At 45.4% G+C, this 22,456-nt stretch overlaps 1 protein-coding gene across 1 annotated transcript in view; it reads right to left on the minus strand.

Annotated features, from left to right (window-relative positions):
• CBS (cystathionine beta-synthase) overlaps positions 1–22,456 on the minus strand; it is a 494,065-nt gene that overhangs the window by 114,986 nt on the left and 356,623 nt on the right. The window lies entirely within an intron of this gene.

Below are 22,456 nucleotides of genomic sequence, written 5' to 3' on the forward strand. Positions count from 1 at the left end.
GGGGGAAGAGACAGACTGACAGGGGGAGGGGGAGAGAGACAGACTGACAGGGGAGGGGAGAGAGACAGACTGACAGGGGAGGGGAGAAAGACTGAGAGAGAGTGACTGAGGGAGGGGAGAGAGAGCGACTGAGGGGGAGGGGAGAGAGAGACTGACTGGCAGAGAGACAGACTGACTGAGAGAGGGGGGAGGGGAGAGAGAGTGACTGAGGGAGGGGAGAGAGAATGAGAGAGAGTGACTGAGGGAGGGGAGAGAGGGGGAGGGGAGAGACTGACTGACTGAGAGAGAGGGGAGGGGAGAGAGACTGACTGAAAGAGGGGGAGGGGAGAGAGACAGAGAGAGTGACTGAGGGAGGGGAGAGAGAGACTGACTGGCAGAGAGAGAGGGGGAGGGGAGAGAGAATGAGAGAGAGTGACTGAGGGAGGGGAGAGAGAGTGACTGAGGGAGGGGAGAGACTGACTGACTGAGAGAGAGGGGAGGGGAGAGAGACTGACTGAAAGAGGGGGAGGGGAGAGAGAGTGACTGAGGGAGGGGAGAGAGAGACTGACTGGCAGAGAGAGAGGGGGAGGGGAGAGAGAATGAGAGAGAGTGACTGAGGGAGGGGAGAGAGAATGAGAGAGAGTGACTGAGGGAGGGGAGAGAGAATGAGAGAGAGTGACTGAGGGAGGGGAGAGAGAATGAGAGAGAGTGACTGAGGGAGGGGAGAGACAGACTGACTGAGAGAGAGATTGACTGACTGACTGACTGAGAGAGACAGACTGACTGAGGGGGAGGGGAGAGAGAGACTTACTGACAGAGAGACTGACTAGCTGAGAAGGAGGGGAGAGAGAAACAGACTGACAGAGAAAGAGACTGACTGACAGAGAGAGGGGGAGGGGAGAGAGACTGACTGAGAGAGAAGGGAGGGGAGAGAGAGGCTGACTGACAGTGAGGGGGAGATTGACTGAGAGGGGGAGGAGAGAGAGAGACTGACTGAGAGGGGGAGGAGAGAGAGAGACTGACTGAGAGGGGGAGGAGAGAGAGAGACTGACTGAGAGAGGGGGGAGGAGAGAGAGAGACTGACTGAGAGAGGGGGGAGGAGAGAGAGAGACTGACTGAGAGAGAGGGGGGAGGAGAGAGAGAGACTGACTGAGAGAGAGGGGGGAGGAGAGAGAGAGACTGACTGAGAGAGAGGGGGGAGGAGAGAGAGAGACTGACTGAGAGAGAGGGGGAGGAGAGAGAGAGACTGACTGAGAGAGAGGGGGGAGGAGAGAGAGAGACTGACTGAGAGAGAGGGGGGAGGAGAGAGAGAGACTGACTGAGAGAGAGGGGGAGGAGAGAGAGAGACTGACTGAGAGAGAGGGGGAGGAGAGAGAGACTGACTGAGAGAGAGGGGGAGGAGAGAGAGAGACTGACTGAGAGAGAGGGGGAGGGGAGAGAGACTGACTGAGAGAGAGGGGGAGGGGAGAGAGACTGACTGAGAGAGAGGGGGAGGGAAGAGAGAGACTGGCTGACAGAGAGAGGGGGAGGGGAGAGAGAGACTGACTGAGAGAGAGGGGGAGGGGAGAGAGAGACTGACTGAGAGAGAGGGGGAGGGGAGAGAGACTGACTGAGAGAGGGGGGAGGGGAGAGAGACTGACTGAGAGAGAGGGGGAGGGGAGAGAGACTGACTGAAAGAGGGGGGGAGAGAGAGACTGACAGAGAGGGGGAGGGGAGAGAGAGACTGACAGAGAGGGGGAGGGGAGAGAGAGACTGACAGAGAGGGGGAGGGGAGAGAGAGACAGACAGAGATGGGGAGGGGAGAGAGAGACTGGCGGACAGAGAGGGGGAGGGGAGAGACTGAGAGAGGGGGAAGAGGGAGAGAGACTGACTGAGAGGGGGAGAGAGAGACTGACTGAGAGGGGGAGAGAGAGACTGACTGAGAGGGGGAGAGAGAGACTGACTGAGAGGGGGAGAGAGAGACTGACTGAGAGGGGGAGAGAGAGACTGACTGAGAGGGGGAGAGAGAGACTGACTGAGAGGGGGAGAGAGAGACTGACTGAGAGGGGGAGAGAGAGACTGACTGAGAGGGGGGAGAGAGAGACTGACTGAGAGGGGGAGAGAGAGAGACTGACAGAGAGAGGGGGAGGGGAGAGAGACTGACTGACAGAGAGAGGGGAGAGAGAGACTGACTCAAGGGGAGGGGAGAGAGAGAGACTGACTGACTCAGAGAGAGACTGAGAGAGAGGGGGAGGGGAGAGAGACTGACTGAGGGGGAGGGGTGAGAGAGACTGGCTGAGAGAGGGGGAGGGGAGAGAGACTGACTGAGAGAGAGAGACTGACTGACTGACAGAGAGGGGGAGGAGAGAGAGGCTGACTGACTGAGAGAGGGGGAGGGGAGAGAGACTGAATGAGAGAGGGGGAGGGGAGAGAGACTGAATGAGAGAGGGGGGAGAGAGAGACTGAATGAGAGAGGGGGGAGAGAGAGACTGAATGAGAGAGGGGGGAGAGAGACAGACTGAGAGAGGGGGAGGGGAGAGAGACAGACTGAGAGAGGGGGAGAGAGACAGACTGACAGAGAGGGGGAGGGGAGAGACTGACAGAGAGGGGGAGAGGAGAGAGAGACTGAGAGAGGGGGAGAGGAGAGAGAGACTGAGAGAGGGGGAGAGGAGAGAGAGACAGAGAGGGGGAGAGGAGAGAGAGACTGAGAGAGAGGGAGAGAGAGACTGACAGACTGAGAGACAGCATGGGGAGACAGACTGAGAGAGAAAGAATGGGGGAGACTGAGAGAAACATAGAATGTGACGGCAGACAAGAACCATTCGGCCCATCTAGTCTGCCCAATTTTCTAAATACTCTCATAAGTCCCTGGTCTTATCTTATAGTTAGGATGATACCCTTATGCCTATCCCACGCATGCTTAAAGGACCACTATAGTGCCAGGAAAACAAACTCGTTTTCCAGGCACTATATTTCCCTGAGGGTGCCCCCACCCTCATGGCCCCTCTCCCACCGGGCTGAAGTTGGAGGAAGGGATGTGACAAACTGCCATTTGCCACTGGGCATTGGAGAGGACTGATTGCTAGCCTCCTGCCCTGCGACTATGGCCCTGGGATGTATTGCCCTTTAAGAACTGTATTTGGGCATAATGTATTTTTATAATGCTGTTCCTGGCCCTTTAATTACTTTGGAGAAGTGTTGCAACTTTAAATTGGCACTTCGGATACAGTTGAAGTGGCCGCCATTCGACAAACGAACATGCGGCGCCATTTTAACTTATTCAAACGCGGTCAGCGGTGTGTGCAGACAAATCTATGGAACTGTTTTTGGCTACCCAATTCCACGAACACCGCTGACACGTACCTTCTACCCTACTCGACACGGCGGCTGGAGACGAAGTCCCGTTCGAAGATTCGAACGCTCGTCATTTTCTCTGTATAAAATAGGCCGACCGCACAGCCCAAATCCATGGAACTGTTTTGGGCATGAAAAGTGACAAAAGGTCAAAAGTGACTTATACCTATCTCCTGAACGGATTCAAATGATTTTTTGATATGTTTGTATTTGGAATGTGCTGATTAATAATATGTGACTTTTATTAACCCCTTAAGGACGGAGGACGGTTCAGGACCGTCATCGGCATTTTTGCGTTGCCGACCGGTGACGGTCCTGAACCGTCCTAACCGTCCAATGTACTTACCCGATCGCCGTCGTTCCCCCGGCGGCGATCGGCGGTGCTCCCGGTGTGGGGAGACTGCCTGCAGCCCAGACAGTCTCCCCATGGCGGTTTAGGACCCCTGTGGCCATGTGATCACCCAACAGGGCGACCACATGGTCACAATAGGTGTCCTAGTCTCTGCCTGCAGGGGGACTGCCTGTGCTGACAGGCAGTCTCCCTGCTAGTGTAAAATCAGTGTAAAATAAAAATAAAAAATTTTAAGTTATAGTTAATAAAAAAAAAAAATTATTATATATGTCTACATATATGATATATAGACATATATTATACCTATATAATATATGTCTATATATCATATATATAATGTCATGCTAAGTGTATTTTTATATTAATATGTACATATATTAATATAAAAATACACTTATAATTAATTTACACACGTATATATATAATATATATAATAACTATATATATATTGTATATATATATTATTATAAAATACGAATAATAAATAATTTAAATTAAATTTAAAAAATTAAAAATAATAATAAAAATTAAAAAAAATTATATATCTATACGAAATTTTATTCTAACTGTATTTTGATATTAATATATATATATATTTATATCAAAATACACTTAGAATGAAATTGTATATATATATCTATGTATATATAAATAAATAAAAATAATGCGAACTATTCATATGTCCATATACAAAATTACATAAATAATTATATAAATATACACGTAGACTTCAAATATATAAATATGCATATATATTTAAATTCTACGTGCGTATTTTTGTAATATTTTTACATAATTAAGTTATTTTATTGATTGCAATTTAAGGGACCTGCCTGCCAACCCAGGCCGAAAGTACAGAGAATTTAATTTGCTATCACTGTATTTTACCCTGTAATGTTCTACGACACCCTAAAACCTGTACATGGGGGGTACTGTTTTACTCAGGAGACTTCGCTGAACACAAATATTAGTGATTCAAAACAGTAAAACATATCACAGCGATGATATTGTCAGTGAAAGTGACTTTTTTTGCATTTTTCACACACAAACAGCACTTTTACTGATGATATAATTGTTGTGATACATTTTCCAGTTTTTAAACACTAATATTTGTGTTCAGCAAAGTCTCCTGAGTAGAACAGGACCCCCCATGTACAGGTTTTATAGCGTTTTTGAAAGTTACAGGGTCAAATATATGGGTCAAATATTTTTACATTGAAAATGGCCAGGTTGGTTACGTTGCCTTTGAGAGCGTATGGTAGCCCAGGAATGAGAATTACCCCCATGATGGCATACCATTTGCAAAAGAAGACAACCCAAGGCATTGCAAATGGGGTATGTCCAGTCTTTTTTAGTAACCACTTAGTCACAAACACTGGCCAAAATTAGCGTATACACTATAGTCACCTGAACAACTTTAGCTTAATGGTTTTGGTGTATAGAACATGCCCCTGCAGCCTCACTGCTCAATCCTCTGCCATTTAGGAGTTAAATCCCTTTGTTTATGAACCCTAGTCACACCTCCCTGCATGTGACTTGCACAGCCTTCCATAAACACTTCCTGTAAAGGCTTTCTTTAATACCAGTTCTGTTTAATTAAGATTTTCTTATCCCCTGCTATGTTAATAGCTTGCTAGACCCTGCAAGAGCCTCCTGTGTGTGATTAAAGTTCAATTTAGAGATTGAGATACAATTATTTAAGGTAAATTACATCTGTTTGAAAGTGAAACCAGTTTTTTTTTTCATGCAGGTTCTGTCAATCACAGCCAGGGGAGGTGTGGCTAGGGCTGCATAAACAGAAACAAAGTGATTTAACTCCTAAATGACAGTGAATTGAGCAGTGAAATTGCAGGGGAATGATCTATACACTAAAACTGCTTTATTTAGCTAAAGTAATTTAGGGGACTATAGTGTTCCTTTAAGATCTTTTAACCTTTCCTGGTAAGTTTTATCCTGCAATCCATGAACCAGTTTAGTAGCCCTTCTCTGAACTCTCTCTAAAGTATCAATATCCTTCTGAAGATACGGTCTCCAGTACTGCGTACAATACTCCAAGTGAGGTCTCACCAGTGTTCTGTACAATGGCATGAGCACTTCCCTCTTTTTACTGCTAATACCTCTCCCTATGCAACCAAGCATTCTGCTAGCATTTCCTGCTGCTCTATTACATTGTCTGCCTACCTTTTAAGTCATCAGAAATAATCACCCCTAAATCCCTTTCCTCAGATGTTGAGGTTAGGACTCTATCAAATATTCTGTACTATGCTCTTGGGTTTTTACTAGAGATGTCGCGAACATAACATTTTCCGTTCGCAAACTGTGAACGCGAATTTCTGCAAATGTTCGCGAACCGCCATAGACTTCAATAGGTAGGCGAATTTTAAAACCCACAGGGACTCTTTCTGGCCCCAATAGTGATTGAAAAGTTGTTTCAAGGGGACTAACACCTGGACTGTGGCATGCCGGAGGGGGATCCATGGTAAAACTCCCATGGAAAATTACATAGTTGATGCAGAGTCTGGTTTTAATCCATAAAGGGCATAAATCACCTAACATTCCTAAATTGTTTGGAATAACGTGCTTTAAAACATCAGTTATGATGTTGTATCGATCAGGTAGTGTAAGGGTTATGCCCACTTCACAGTGACAGACCAAACTCCCCGTTTAACGCACCGCAAACAGTCCATTTGCACAACCGCAAACTCCCCATTTGCACAAGGTTGGATACCAAGTGTCAGGGTACCTGTGGTCTCTACCTCCGAAAGAGGTAGAGACTTAGCTGTTCCTCCATCCAGACGGTCTGATGGCTCCCTTCCCCGCGGTCTATCCGGTCATGCTAGGCCGGCCGCGAGGGAGTGACTGCCTTTTACAGCATTTAGGCAGGAAGTAGTCATCAGGACACTCCCCCAGAACGACCTGTCAGTCAATTGCTGCAGGACCAATCAGGACGCCTCGGAGGCGTGGTTACTGCTCTGAACAGGGTATTTAACAGAGCTTCTTTCATTAGCTCATTGCCCTGTCGTGGTTCTAGCTTGTTCTAGTCACTCAGTGCTTGTGTATTCTATTATCCCTTTTGGTTTTGACCCGGCTTGTTTACCTTACTCTGCTTATCTCTGTTACCCTTGATTCGGCTTGTCTCTCGCTTACCTGTCTTCTGTTACCCTCGACCTCGGCTTGTCTTTGACCATTCTATACTGTACTACTTACGTTAGTCCGGCCATTCTAAGGTCCGGTATACGTATCTGGCTACTGTTTGTACTCTGCGTGTTGGATCCCTGTCCCGATCCTGACATTACGACAGGGCCAATGGATCCTGCAAGTACAAACAGTAAGCTGGCTGCTCCTGATCCTAGGTTTGAAGCCATGGATCACAGAATGGATCAGATGGCACTTGCGCTACAGGCTCTATTAGCTTGTGCCAATAACCCACCAGAGGAGATACGTAATACCCCTGTTTCTCCTGTCGGTTCAGGTCTAGAGGTAGCCACAGTGGGTGCTTCTTCTCACATTACCCCCCCGGTACGCTATGGTGGGGCTCCTGAGAAGTGTCGTGGTTTTTTAAACCAAATTAGTATCCACTTTGAATTGCAACCTCGCTCTTATCCTACAGATAGGGCAAAAGTAGGATTTATTATCACCCTACTCATTGAGAAAGCTCTGAGATGGGCCAACCCACTATGGGAGAACGATAACCCATTAGTTTATAACTATAACGCATTTGTAGCTGCTTTTAGAAGAACATTTGACCCTCCAGGTAGAAAGGTTAATGCAGCCAGATTACTGTTGCGCCTGAGACAGGAGAACCGAACACTGGTGGATTATGCACTAGAGTTCAGGTCTCTGGCGGCAGAAATCAAGTGGAATGAGCAGGCGTATATGGATGTCTTTTTGAATGGCCTATCTGATGTAATCCTTGATGAGGTTGCTACCAGAGAACTCCCTGAGAATTTAGAGGATTTAATTTCGTTCATCTCTCGTATAGATGAACGTCTAAGAGAGAGACAGAACACTCGAGAGAGGAACCAGAGACCATCTTTTAGGTTAGCCCCCGCTTTTCCAAGTCCTGACTCCACGATATCTTTGCTTACTGAACCTATGCAGATAGGGTATACCCGCCTCTCTGAGGAGGAAAGACAGCACAGGAGAAGAGAGGGTTTGTGTATGTATTGTGGAGCCAAGGGTCATTTACTCTCGAACTGTTCTAACCGCCCGGGAAACGCTCGCACCTAAGTCTCTCTAGAGGACAGGCCTTGGGTGTTTCTATTTTGTCCTCTACTCCTAATTATAAAGATCACAGGCTTCTGCTACCAGTTTCCTTAACTTGGGGGAAGGAAGTAGTAAGGGCTATGGCATTGATAGATTCTGGTGCTGCTGAGAATTTTATCGACCAAGCCTTTGCTAGTAAGAACAATTTCCCATCCCAGCTAACGGAGACACCTTTGGCCGTTGAGGCCATAGATGGTAGACCACTACTAGACCCTGTTATCTTTCGTGAGACCATACCCATTGATTTAAATGTTGGTATCCTACACGTGGAGAAATTATCTCTTATGCTCATTTCGTCTCCTTCCGTTCCCATAGTTCTGGGGTACCCATGGTTGAAAAAACATAACCCTATTACGATTTTGACGGACCACAAAAACTTGTCCTATATTGGGGAGGCTAAGCGCTTATCCTCTAGACAAACTCGTTGGTCCTTATTCCTGACTCACTTCAATTATGTACTGACTTACAGACCTGGTTCTAAAAACTCTAAAGCCGATGCATTATCTCGCCAATATGAACCTTCTACTGTACCTGAACCAGTTCTTTCTTCTATAGTTCCGAAATGCAATATCATTGCTAATACGAATCTCAGGATTCATTCTCCATTACTGGCCGAGATCATTAAGTTGCAACATCTAGCACCTAAACAGACTCCTGCGGGCCGTCATTTCGTTCCTCCTGCTCTTCAACTGGAACTTTTACAGTGTTTACATAATAGCAAGATGGCGGGACATCCTGGTATTCGCAAAACTTACGCGTTGATCTCTAAGGACTTCTGGTGGCCTGCTTTACGGAGGGATATTGAGGAGTTCATCGCTGCATGTGAAGTTTGTACTAAAACCAAACAACCCCATACGCTTCCATGTGGATTCCTTCACCCCTTGGAGGTTCCAGAAAAAACATGGTCCTGTTTGGCCATGGACTTTATTGTCGATCTACCTATCTCTAAAAGACAGACTGTTATCCTCACCGTGGTTGACAGGTTTACTAAGATGGCACACTTCATTCCCCTGCCTAAACTCCCGTCTTCTCCCGAATTGGCAGAGATATTCGCTAAGGAGATTTTTCGCCTACATGGGATACCCTCTCAAATTGTATCGGACAGAGGCTCCCAATTTGTTTCCCGCTTTTGGAGGTCCTTCTGCTCTCAACTTGGTATTAAATTAAACTTTTCTTCTGCCTATCATCCTCAGTCTAACGGAGCTGCTGAACGTACCAACCAGAAAATTGAACAATATTTACGATGCTTTGTTTCTGAACACCAGGATGATTGGGTCGGTTTGATTCCTTGGGCGGAGTTTGCACACAACAATCTCGTTTGCGATTCTACTCATTCAAGCCCCTTCTTCATGAATTATGGTTTTCATCCGTCTATTCTTCCTTCGGATTCTCCTTCCCAGGGGGTGCCGTCGGTTGATGTTCATGTTGCCAATTTGAGGAAGTTGTGGGATCAAACTCGACAAATCCTTGTGCACAACTCTATGTTGGTCAAGAAACACGCTGATAAACGTAGAAGGGCGGCTCCGGTCTTTGTTCCAGGTGATAGGGTATGGCTGAGCACGAGGAACATCCGTTTAAAAGTGCCCTCCATGAAGTTCGCTCCTCGTTATATTGGACCCTACAGGGTGCTGACCCGTATCAATCCAGTTGCGTATCGTTTAGCTCTTCCTAATACCTTACGCATCCCGAACTCGTTTCACGTTTCATTGCTGAAACCACTCATATGTAACAGATTTTCCTCCACAATAGCCCCTCCTCGCTCCGTTCAGGTGGAGGGTTAGGAGGAGTATGAGGTTAACTCTATTATTGATTCTCGAATCTCCCGGGGGAGAGTACAATATCTGGTTGATTGGAAGGGATATGGTCCTGAGGAGAGGAGTTGGGTACCTCAGGAGGATGTTCATGCTCCCCGTCTCCGCAGGGCGTATCACTCTCGCTTCCCATCTCGTCCCGGTTCATTCCGCCCGGTGGGCGTATCTGAGAGGGGGGGTACTGTCAGGGTACCTGTGGTCTCTACCTCCGAAAGAGGTAGAGACTTAGCTGTTCCTCCATCCAGACGGTCTGATGGCTCCCTTCCCCGCGGTCTATCCGGTCATGCTAGGCCGGCCGCGAGGGAGTGACTGCCTTTTACAGCATTTAGGCAGGAAGTAGTCATCAGGACACTCCCCCAGAACGACCTGTCAGTCAATTGCTGCAGGACCAATCAGGACGCCTCGGAGGCGTGGTTACTGCTCTGAACAGGGTATTTAACAGAGCTTCTTTCATTAGCTCATTGCCCTGTCGTGGTTCTAGCTTGTTCTAGTCACTCAGTGCTTGTGTATTCTATTATCCCTTTTGGTTTTGACCCGGCTTGTTTACCTTACTCTGCTTATCTCTGTTACCCTTGATTCGGCTTGTCTCTCGCTTACCTGTCTTCTGTTACCCTCGACCTCGGCTTGTCTTTGACCATTCTATACTGTACTACTTACGTTAGTCCGGCCATTCTAAGGTCCGGTATACGTATCTGGCTACTGTTTGTACTCTGCGTGTTGGATCCCTGTCCCGATCCTGACACCAAGCTAGCCATGTCCCGTTCCTTGTCCTCACTGACGTCATTGAAGGTCTCTTCCTCCACCCAGCCACGTAAAACACCAAGGGTCCCCGAAAGGTGACAACAAGCCCCCTGGGACGCCTGCTGTGTTTGGTCTTCCACCTTCCTCCTCTGACTCCTCTTCTTCAGACTCCTCTCTCTGCATTGCCTCTCTCTGCGTTATTATAAGGTGTGTTAAGTAGTACTATTCCTATCAGTTTAATCCCTGTTACGTCCCCTATCAGGGGACGTGTATATGGCATCGATTTAAGGAACCGGGAGATGGAAAAAGATGCTTGGTCGGTCCTCCTACTTCAAATTTGGGGCACTGCGCGTGCAATCTAATGTGCCACCAGATTGGAGTGGTGTGTTAAGTAGTACTATTCTTATCAGTTTAATCCCTGTTACGTCCCCCTCATCAGGCCTTTTTTAGTCGAATGTATCGCCCACTGTCAGTCCCTACGGGATCCATCCCTCATTCATCTTCATAAAGGTGAGGTAATCTTGACTTTTTTGACCTAGGCGACTTCTCTTCTCAGTGACAATACCTCCTGCTGCACTGAAGGTCCTTTCTGACAGGACACTTGAAGCGGGGCAGGCCAGAAGTTCTATCGCAAATTGGGATGCACATCCAGTAGTCAAGGGGTTCGTCGCTCCTCAGAGTGTCGATATCTGCAGTTAAGGCGAGGTAGTCTGCTACCTGTCGGTCGAGTCGTTCTCTGAGGGTGGACCCCGAAGGGCTGTGGCGATGCGTAGGACTTAAAAAGCTCCGCATGTCCTCCATCAACAACACGTCTGTAAAGCGTCTTGTCCTTGCCGGCGTTGTCGTGGGAGGAGGAGGATTACTTTCACCTCTTCCCCTGTTAGATTCCCGTTGTGCTGTGACATCACCCTTATACGCTGTGTAAAGCATACTTTTTAATTTATTTTGGAACTGCTGCATTCTTTCTGACTTGTTGTAATTCGGTAACATTTCAGGCACTTTCTGCTTATACCGGGGGTCTAGTAGCGTGGACACCCAGTACAGGTCGTTCAGCCTTTTTATACGAGGGTCCCTCAACAGGCACGACAGCATTAAAGACCCCATTTGCACAAGGTTGGATGCCGAGCTACTCATATCCCGTTCCTCATCCTCTGTGATCTTACTGAAGGTATGTTCTTCCCCCCCAGCCACGTACAACACCACGTGTACCAATTAGGTGACAACGAGCACCCTGGGATGCCTGTTGTGGTTGGTCTTCCTCCTCCTCCTCAAAGCCACATTCCTCCTCTGACTTCTCTTCCTCACAATCCTCTTCCAGCGTTGCCGCAGGTCCAGCAAGCGATGCTGATAAGGCTGTTTCTGGTGGTGATGGTGACCACAACTCTTCCTCTTCACGCTCATCTACGGCCTGATCCAGCACTCTTCGCAGGGCACGCTCCAGGAAGAAAACAAATGGTATGATGTCGCTGATGGTGCCTTCAGTGCGACTGACTAGGTTTGTCACCTCCTCAAAAGGACGTATGAGCCTACAGGCATTGCGCATTAGCGTCCAGTAACGTGGCAAAAAAATTCCCAGCTCCGCAGAGGCTGTCCTAGCACCCCAGTCATACAAATAGTCATTAACGGCTTTTTCTTGTTGGAGCAGGTGGTCGAACTTTAGGAGTGTTGAATTCCAACGTGTCAGGCTGTTGCAAATCAAGCGCCTCACTGGCATGTTGTTTCGCCGCTGGATATCTAAAAAGTGTGCCATGGCCGTGTAGGAACGCCTGAAATGGCCACACACCTTCCTAGCCTGCTTCAGGACGTCCTGTAAGCCTGTGTACTTATGCACAAAGCGTTGTACGATCAGATTACACACATGTGCCATGCACGGCAAACTTGCCCAAATTCAATGCCGCCAACAAATTTCTTCCGTTGTCACAAACTACTTTGCCGATCTCTAGCTTGTGCGGAGTCAGCCACTGATCCACCTGTGCGTTCAGGGCGGACAGGAGTGCTGGTCCGCGGTGACTCTCTGCTTTCAGGCAAGTCAACCTCCGAGACGGCGTGACACTGCCGTATCTGGGATGTGGAATAGTACCTGGGGAGCTGGGTGGGTGCCGTTGATGTGGAGCAAGACGCAGCAGCAGAAGAGGACTCAGCCGAGGAGGTTATGGAAGAGGATGGAGTAGAGGAGGTGGCAGCAGGCCTGCCTGCAAGTCGTGGCGGTGTCACTGTCAGGATCGGGACAGGGATCCAACACGCAGAGTACAAACAGTAGCCAGATACGTATACCGGACCTTAGAATGGCCGGACTAACGTAAGTAGTACAGTATAGAATGGTCAAAGACAAGCCGAGGTCGAGGGTAACAGAAGACAGATAAGCGAGAGACAAGCCGAATCAAGGGTAACAGAGATAAGCAGAGTAAGGTAAACAAGCCGGGTCAAAACCAAAAGGGATAATAGAATACACAAGCACTGAGTGACTAGAACAAGCTAGAACCACGACAGGGCAATGAGCTAATGAAAGAAGCTCTGTTAAATACCCTGTTCAGAGCAGTAACCACGTCCTGATTGGTCCTGCAGCAATTGAGTGACAGGTCGTTCCGGAGGAGTGTCCTGATGACAACTTCCTGCCTAGATGCTGTAAAAGGCAGTCACTCCCTCGCGGCCGGCCTTGCATGACCGGATAGACCGTGGGAAAGGGAGCCATCAGGCCGTCTGGATGGAGGAACAGCTAAGTCTCTACCTCTTTCGGAGGTAGAGACCGCAGGTACCCTGACAGTCACCAACTCCTCTGCAGAGCCACGCATTTCATGCTTGGCAGCCGTCAGCAGGTTTACCCAATGCGCGCAGTGTAGGTGATATACCTGCCCTGACCATGCTTTGCAGACCAGGTATCAGTGGTCAGATGGACCCTTGCCCCAACACTGTGTGCCAGACATGCCATTACTTCCTTTTGCACAATCGAGTACAGGTTGGGGATTGCCTTTTGTGCAAAGAAATTTCGTCCGGGTACCTTCCACTGCGATGTCCCAATATCTAAAAATTTTTGGAACGCCTCAGACTCCACCAGCTTGTATGGCAAAAGCTGGCGGGCTAAGAGTTCAGACAAGCCAGCTGTCAGATGCCGGGCAAGGGGGTGACTTTCTGACATTGGCTTCTTACGCTCAAACATGTCCTTGACAGACACCTGACTGTGGGCAGATGAGCGGGAACTGCTCAAGGCGAGAGACGGAGTGGCGGATGGTTGAGAGGGGGCAAGGAATATAGCAGTGGTTGACGTGGCTAAAGATGCTGGACCAGGAGGAGGATGGCGGCTTTGAGTTTGTGTGCTGCTTGTACTCATGTGTTGATCCCATAGGCGTTTGTCATGTGCCTTCGCAAAGCAGTTGTACCTAGGTGGGTGTTGGACTTCCCACGACTCAGTTTCTTTTGGCACAGGTTGCAAATGGCATCGCTGTTGTCAGAGGCAGACACACACAAAAAAATGCCACACTGCTGAGCTCTGCAATGACGGCATTCTGGTGGTGGCAACAGCATGCCTTGATTGGCGTGCTGTCTGGCTGACCCTGGGTGCCGATGTATGCTCTCTGACTGTGCCACTAGCTCCTTGCGACGACCTTCCCCTGCTTCCAACTCGTCTCCTCCTCCTCTCTGTCTCCCCATCTGAACTTTCGCCCTGTTCTTCTCTTCTAGCGAGCACCCAGGTGACATCCACGGACGCATCGTCATCATCAACCGCTTCACTTGTATCTGACAACTCAGCAAAGAAAAGCAGCAGCGGGTACAACATCATCATCATCACACCGTACGTCCATGTGTGTAATGCTGCCTGACTGAGACATATCCCTGTTATCTACATCCTCTGGCAATAATGGTTGCGCATCACTCATTTCTTCAAACGGATGTGTAAATAACTCCTCTGACAGATCAAGTGAAGCGGCTGTGGTGCTAGTGTTGGTGGTGGCGGCAGGCGGGCGAGTGGTAACTTGAGAGGTGCCCGAACCTAACTGGAAGAGGATGATGCGTCAAGGTTCCGAGCGGAAGCTGTAGAAGATTGGGTGTCCTGTGTTAGCCAGTAAACTATGTCCTCAGAGCTTTTCGAGTTCAGGGTACGTGGCTTCTGAACACTGGGCATTATTCTAGGGCCAAAGGGAATCACAGCACCACGACCACGACGGCCCCTGCGGGGTGGCCTGCCTCTGCCTGTCATTTTTTTTTCGATTAGTGGTACTATGCGTGCAAGCTACTGTGACAACAGATATGAGTGGCAATGTGCACTGGCAGAAGTTGGCAGAGTAGACGCTGTAGGCCTGACACACATGCTTGCAGACAACTAACTGCTATTCAATCTATTACAGGTTTTTTTTTAAAATGTACGCTACTGTTACACCAGATATGAGTTGCACTGGTGTGACACTGTGCCCTGGCAGGCCCTGAAACGCACACGTGTGAAGGAAACTGACTGCTATTATTTCACAGTCAAAAAAGTGTTGTTTTTTTTAAATGTACACTACTGTTATATAGAAAAGAAAAAGACTGAAAGAAAGGGATAACAGAAGGGTCCTCCCAATTATCAGTCTCAATACCCCAGAATAGAGTTGTTCATAATCATGGCTAAAAATTGCCAGTATAGAACATGCATGAAATAAATGTAAAATAATAAATTTTTATTAGTCCATTCTAGGGAAGATAAAGAACGACAAAATTTAAAAATAAAAGTGTATATACAGTGAAAAAGTGTGAAAGAATAGGAATCCTCTGTCAAATACTGGCCTCACAGCACACCTTGTTGTCAAAATAGTTGCAACAATGTTTCAAACGCTAAAAATAGCTATTGATGTGCATCTTGAGAGAAACAGTAGTGTCCCCCTAATTTAATTGCTAAATAGCAGAGTTGCTAGGGAGGGGAGGGAGAGAACCCCCACTCACAAGGTATGCTAAAGCGATGGAGTATATGTTGAAAAATAACGGCACACTCAGACTAGCCCCAGATCGTAAGGCTGATGTAGCATAAACTCCCCCTTCGTAAATCACATACAGTAGACCCCTAATATCAATAGCCCACTGGCTGTAAATTGAGAGCAGAGCTCCACATCCCATGTAACGGGACTAGAGTGACGAGAGCCTGAAAAATCGTTGGCTCCTAATTTTTCGTCACTCAGGATATGCTGCTCATATACAAATATTGACCTAAGTCCTGATATGCAGTCTTAATAGCTGACACAGCGAGATAGATAACTGCCAACAAATTACTTAATCTATTCTCGAACCAAATAGGTCCCGGTGACAGTTCTACAGGAAAAAACGCTGCTCATGTAGATCTAAACTCTGATAGGCAGTCTGGGTGCTAGGTTAGCGAGGTTAGTCAGATACTGGCTGAACTCAAAGTTCTATTATATAGAGGAAAAGACTTTCCTAGTACTAATATTGCAGAGAGATCCCTAGTCTAATCTCGGACCAAGTGGTCCCGGTAACGGCGCTAACATTGCGCCTTTGTCAAGAGCTTACCGGAATGAGTAAGCCCGCCGTAATTAAACCCCATAAGCTCCGCCCATCGAGCTCCCGACGTCATTCTCACTCTCGAGCGGCGTTGGTCGGTGGGCGGGGAATGGATGGTTGAGTCACTAGGAAAGTCTTTTCCTCTATATAATAGAACTTTGAGTTCAGCCAGTATCTGACTAACCTCGCTAACCTAGCACCCAGACTGCCTATCAGAGTCTAGAAGTTTAATGGGCAGTGGTACAAGTTTGCCCGGCGTTCGCAGGATCACGTAGCTGGCATAGAGTTCCATACACTCGACAACCATGTACCACTGTTTGCATTCGGGAGACAAAATGGCTGCCATTCCTTAGCGCACGTGTGTTCTGATATACGAATGTGACCACCCAGTGAAAGTGCTTGAGATAAGTGCTCATTTGCAGTTAACAGCCAGGGGTGGTCGGTGGTCAGTGTTTCTGGGGTTATAAAAGGGGGACCACACATATTCTGCTCTGGAGAAGGTGCTGGGGTGCAGGTGCTATGCTCTGCGGATGGTGCTTGGGTGCATGGTGCTATGCTCTGCAGACGGTGCTGGGGTGCTGGTGCTATGCTCTGTAGACAGTGCTGTGGTGCATGATGCTATGCTCTGCGGACGGTGCTTGGGTGTGTGGGGATATTTATGGGATAATAATTGTAAACAGAGAGAATTGCCCACGATTTCAATTCTCAGATCCCTAAGAACGTTTATTGTTATAAGTGAAAATGTAAAACCATATACCGGTAATTAAAAATCACAAATTGTTACAAAATAGATATTTATTTCTTAACAATTTAAATAATAATGATGAGTAACATGCATGATAATAATCAATGGAATTCGAGTATAACATGAATATATAATACAATATGGCAATTTAAAACAACATTTCCTAATGACTAAGACGTAGTTTAAGTCTAAAGCATTAGGTGTCAAGATTGATTTACGACCCTTTCTTTACAGGGAATGTGAAAGTTTCACAGGGAGACAGAGCATTCCTTAGAGTTGCAGTGTGAAGTTGTAGAAAAAAAAAAAAAAAAAACTTTAGCTGGCAGAGTAACCCTTTCAATGCTGGCTAGACCTCCTAAGTAGTTAAGATCTACTCCTATGTAATATTAAATAAATAACATTTAACCAGTCATCAACCATTTCAACATTTCCTTGCATCCAATGAGAAAATCTACTATGTTCTATAAGCTGATATTTTATTAATTTGTCTAAACAGATATTTTATCTTATTTATAGCAAATCAACACAGCTGGATAATATCACGATATTCTAATATGTGATTAATCACATAAATACATTATTATTGTTTTTATCTGCAGAATAAAAAGCTTAATTATGTATTTCTTATTTAGCTAAGATTTCTAAATCGAAATCTGATCGTGAATTATTCAGTCATATATCATGCTATTAATTTTAATTAATTTTAATTAATTAATTAATTAAATGTCTGTATATTTACCAGTTAAGTAGATATTTTCTCATCAGATATCCTCAGGTAGCTAAATGTCATAGATCTCTTTCTCTGCATGGAGTGTGAGAGTTTCTTGGTTACTCTGGTCGCCCGATTCTGCCTGGATCTCTCTGAATCCCCAGAGTGTCGTAATGTCTCTCTTCAATCTTTTAATCTCCGAATTTTTCTTCCCTTGTCTTAACTTTTTAAAGGGAAAAATTCCTTAGGTGATAGCCAATCACAAATGTGGGGTGTGGTTGCCTTCTAGGTAACCAATTTAATATTCAGACTCTAGATGGCAGTATTGTTCCACTAGACATACCTATCCAGGAAAGAGTTAACTTTTCCTGGTGGCTATTTTTGACATCATTTACGTTATCTTTATGTTTGCCCTAACTCATGTCTTCTGTCAGATCAAAGGGTCTTTCTCAGTTTTATCCACACTATGCGTCTCCATTTTCTGTAGTAATTCCTAAAATTGATAGTTTGTGAACTAAGTTTCACCTTAAACTATAATGGGACGTTGTACAATATCGAAAGTAAAATTTAATTATTTAATCCTCTGTCACCTAAGTCTGGGAATAGAATTTATTATATTCCATTAGTAATTAGACAGTCTGTCTACCCCCATTCTCAATGTCTTATCTATTTGGTTTGGTTATATACACATTCCATTCAGCTGGGGCAAAGCAGTCAGTTTCAGAGAAAGGATAGAAATTTTGTGTCTCAAGTTAACTTGAAGATACAAAATGGAGTCTGGTCTATTTAGCAATGACTTCAGAATATACACTTTGTATTTCTATCATAGCACAAAATGTCTGCCGATATAAATACCCTGACATAACCCCCCTTTAGTGCCTGTCATAGCCAAATAATTTAGCTTATGAGTAGGCACTATGGAAGTCACAAGACATATTGTGCAATCACATAATTTCTGACATAGGCTCATGCGTGGAATGAACTTTTTTGTATATATTTGTACCTGTAAGTGTTTTGAACTTTACGCTTAGTACAATCAACCATAATATCATTATTATCATAACACACCCAATAACAATCTTAACATGGATGAACCAGTCAACACGATCAATAAAGTCAGTATCTAACTCAGAGTATTTAAATGTGTGCACAGAAATGTTATCTTTCTTGATCGACATTTGGATAGTGTGGTTGGGCTTATGGTCCAGCAAGAACTTTAGATTAGGATCTAGAGGGATATCTAGATTCTGGAAGGGATCCACCATCTCAATAGCACTTTCGAGGACGTCAGTGTACACTGGGTATAGCGTAACGTCACCGATGGTGATACGAGACTCGTGGGGTACCTTGATCAGTGATACAGGTGTTGGTAAGGCAATTACTTTATTAGTCACCTGGTCCCTGCGAAAAACACTCATGTTTTTAAGACACGTGCTTACCAACCATTTATCTTTTACTAAGATAGCATGTACTAACGCATTACTGTCGGTTTTTGACATAGTCACTTTACATGTTTCAGAGCCATGTTTAAGGTACTCGATTCCGCACAAAGCATTGGTAGAATCGTACACAAAAGGTTTTCCATCACATTGGAAATTGTCTTTGAATTTCTCACAGTCATTCAAAATGGGTATTGAATACCACTCTGGTATCCACGGTTGAAAAGCCAAAACATCTGGGGTTTGGACTTTTACATGGATATTGTCCTTCCATGTACCAACGTTGTAGATTGTTTTCATTTGAAAAATGTTTTTGGGAGTTACATATGGTATGGCCAATAAAAAGCAAATCTCTATACGTTCCGGATCAATTAAGAGAGGTATAGCGCTCCCCATCTCAAAGGCCAGATTTAATTGCATAGGCTCAATTGTTTCTCCATCCACATTGGCAAGCATCGCATGAACAATATCCTTGGATACAAAATACAGAGGTATGCGTCCCCCTGCCAATTCGATCATTCCAGTTTGCACTTCGTCGAGAAAAGCAAGTGTGTGGAACAATATTGGGTCATGCAGAAATAAAAGTTCACGCTTAAATAAGTCATGACTTTGGTGCAACTCAGTGGATTTGGCAATTAACTCCGAATGCAAATTTGTTGTAACAACTGTGTCTTCCACAATAGTTAACACGTCTTGGAGAAGTGTTCTTTGCTCTTTTATCACCTGATGAATATCGTTAATGTGTTGCTTTAGCGCATAGATTTCCATATCCAGCTTTTGGACAGTAATAGAGTTGGCTGCAGACATTCCAGTTGCGACAACTGCACCAACAGTGGCACAAACTAATGAAACAATTATAGCGGTGAGGAACCTTTTGGGTCGGTTGCTCATCGAAATAGAACTGGATACAAATGGTTTCCGGGCTTGCTCCAAGATGTTTCGCACACGGTCCTGTGCTCTTTGGAGGTGCATCTGGTACCAAGTCTGTAACTCAGGAAGCTGCATCGAAGAAATGTTGTACGCCTTCTCGATGGAAATCTTGGGGTCCAAGCTGACGAACACACGTCGGGTAAGGATCCTCTTCTCTGTGAAGATGAACCCTGGTGTCTCTTGAATCAGGATGCCGGAGGATGGTCCCATCTCTGCGATCGGGTCGGTCCGTAGCTCTCGGCACAGGAGCAGTACGATCCAGAAACATGCCACATCCTTCTTGGACATCTTTCGACAGTCACGGATCAGGAACTCGTTTCAGACTTATCTACTAATGATTCAAGGTTTGTTAAGTATACAAACTTATAACAGTGTGACATCACTTGGCCTAGGACAACACATTATTACGATACATCAACATATGTATTCTCTCTAATTCAATTTTTATAACTTCATCCCTCACTACATTTATTACTGATTCCTCAGCAATATGCCTATAGCAGCTAAACAAGCTAGTAACCTGCTTAGAAAATGTAGTTATTGGATGGCAAGGAAATGGTTAATGACATGAACATACATGAGATCATGGCACATCACAACATTTCACATCATACGATACCACGTGAATCAAGCATTCATCCAGGTTAGTCGTTCACCCTTCTGCATCTGAATCCACACCTATAATCCTTAATTGAGATTTAGGATGACAAGCACGCAACTGGTTAATGTGAACCCACTTTTCAATAAAATCACCATCCTTAGGAATTTTTATTTTGTACGCTACTGGGGAAATTTTGTCAATGATGACATATGGCCCTTTCCAAGAAGGTAAAAATTTCTTTTCCTTGACTTGATTTCGCGCAAAATTATACAGATAGACTTGATCTGTTATCTCATATTCCTTTTTCGTGGTTTTTAAATCGTAATAGGTTTTAACCCCTGTTGCTGCTTTCTCTAGATTCTTTTGGGCAAAAGCAAACGCATGTTGTAAATGCTTGCGCAAATCTTCGATATACTGATGCGTAGTGGCAGCATTGATCAAATTATGATCCGAAGTACGATATAGTAAATGCTGTGGTAAAACCATCTTTCTTCCTGTCATCAATTCAAAAGGTGACAATTTGGTAGCAGTGCTAGGTGTAGCTCTAATCGCCATTAAAACTAGGGGCAATTTAATGTCCCAGTCCCTACCAGACTCCTTAACGTACTTTTTCAGAATATTAACGATAGACTGGTTATATCGCTCTACCCCCCTGCTAGACGCAGCGCGGTATGCAATATGTAGCTTTCATTTAACACCTAGAATATTCTACATCTTAGCCATTACTTCGCTGGTAAAATGACTACCTCTGTCTGACTCAATTCTTTGAGGCAGACCGAACCTGGAAAAGACATGGTTAATCAACAAAGTGGCGCACACGGTACTCGTGTTCTCTTTACAAGGCAAACATTCTATCCACTTTGTGTACATACATGTAACGGTTAACATGTATTTGTTACCTCTTGAAGATCTTGTTACAGGACCTATAAAGTCAATTTGGATATCAGACCAGGGTAATGACACCCCCCTCTTCTGAAGTGGTGCACGATGGGTTGGACCATGGGGTTGATATTGCGGACAAATCAAGCATCCCTGACAGTATGTCTTAACATCTCTTAACATGTGTGGCCAATATGCATAATCACGCAATCTCATATGTGATCTTATCACCACGATGCCCAGATGTAGGTGCATCATGTGCGTGTTGGAGCATTAACCCTCGGTATACAGTTGGGACTACCCATTGTTGAATACCATGTTTAGAAGTTCTGACCAGCAACCCATCCATGATACTAAATTGGACTTTATATCTCGTCAAGATTCGTAAATCTTCATTATCTTTGCAATCCTCATCTGTGATGGGAGTTGCAGTAGGGTCTTCTATATGTTTATAGAATATACTTATGACAGGATCATTCTTCTGACTGGTAATCAGGTCCTCACTAGGAGCTTCTTGACTCCATTGCACGACATTTAAGTCGGCATTATCTCTAGCCTGTCGTCTAGTTATGGCTTCAACATGAATTGAACCCATGAGATCATCAATGTTTAGGGTTTCACCATTGATGGCTGCTTGTTTTGCCAGTGAATCGGCTAAGTCATTACCATCCTTGTCAATACCTTCTATCTAAGAATGGCCTTTGGTTTTCTTCCAATATATGGTTAAACCATGTTCCTTAACCAACTCATCGATTTTACAAAACAATTTCCCATGTTTAACAGGTTTGTTATTGCTTTTCAGCATTTGGTTACGTTTCCAGCTAGGCAGATATTCAACAAAACTGTTGCGAACATAGTTGGAATCAGTTATGATAACAAATTCTTTGATACTATATTCTATTGCCATTTGAATGGTCTTATATACTGCACAGAGTTCGGCTATCTGACTGCTTTTCGGACCAATACTGTATCCTATAGATACATTGGGATAATCACCTATCCAGGCGATTCCGATACCTGCAACTAACTTCCGTTCCGCACCAGCGACGTGGTGATATGAACAACCATCAATGTATACCCACGGTAGTGGTCGACAGTGTAACGGATCACCTGGCACCCCGACCGGGTACCTCCGTTAATGGATGCTCCTAGTGCTTCCTGAGGACTCCAAGCACTCTGGCAGACAC

This window comes from Pelobates fuscus, chromosome 1 (assembly GCF_036172605.1).
Source record: "Pelobates fuscus isolate aPelFus1 chromosome 1, aPelFus1.pri, whole genome shotgun sequence".
NCBI lineage: Eukaryota > Metazoa > Chordata > Amphibia > Anura > Pelobatidae > Pelobates > Pelobates fuscus.